Raw genomic sequence first — 1107 nt, forward strand, 5'->3', positions numbered from 1 at the left:
TCACCATAATGATTATCAGCTTTATGAGTAAAAGAACCAAGTCATACACAAGGCTCTTCCTGCTGTCTCTTAGTGTGGTTAAAGAATGCATTCACTGTAATGTTGTGAAGGCAGTTGGACCACATTTCTCCACATGACTCCCTGACAGACTGTAATATGTTAAGCTATGATTCAGCTATGATTTTTTTGTTATTATTTGTGTTTCTGTTGTTTTGTTATTATTATGCAGGTTTAGTTTAGTTTTATTGTCAGTGGTTTTGGCAACTTGCATTGGATAGTCATGGTCCCAGCAATTCCTGGGGTCCACCTCCAATCTTAGTTTCACGCATTGCTCTCTCTCTCTGCCCGGGTAGTTGCTGGCTGGCTGTTCTCACTACGTACCACCGCCGGCAGGTAAAGCTTCGGGTTTTTCCAGGCTGTAGTTGTTATACCTGTTTCTTGCCTCCTAATGGCTTAATGATAGAACTATAAAGATAATATTCCAGAAATAACTTTTTTCTGAATATAAATATGAGACATGGTCAATACAAAGTCAATAGAACACAGTCTATGCATATTTTGACAGAAACCAAGAAAGGCCGGTGCCAGCATCAGTGTTTGTAGGGCTGGTGTGCAGTGACAACAGGTCTTGTGCCAATAGTTGATTTCCTTGTTGGACTATAATCTGTGAAACATATGCCAAACATATCTATCAGGAATGATATGAAGCAATTTTGAGCCACAAACATTATTCCTGTCACAAGCTGCAATCAGTTTTTGGCAAAGTGACTTTTATACATCCTTCATGTATCCATCTAAAGAGTGTCAGTGACATTAACATGTCTTTTAAGAGCACTCTGGTCATGAGGACAGCAGAAATATAAACAACAAATATAACAGTTTTGCAAAGATATTTTAGATATTTTAGAGGCCAACTATAGATATTATACATAAGAACATTATAGTAACCTATTGGCCAGTGTTTGGTATGCCAGATGGACTTGTTTTACTTAGGTCTAGAGTTTGCAAGTGCAGTCAGAAGAGTCATTATTTGACACGAAACCAGCCAACTGTGGGTGGCTGTGGCTCAGGTGGTGAAGCAGATCGGCCACTGATTGGTGGTTCAAT

The sequence above is a fragment of the Maylandia zebra genome, linkage group LG3 (assembly GCF_041146795.1).
Source record: "Maylandia zebra isolate NMK-2024a linkage group LG3, Mzebra_GT3a, whole genome shotgun sequence".
Classification (NCBI taxonomy): domain Eukaryota; kingdom Metazoa; phylum Chordata; class Actinopteri; order Cichliformes; family Cichlidae; genus Maylandia; species Maylandia zebra.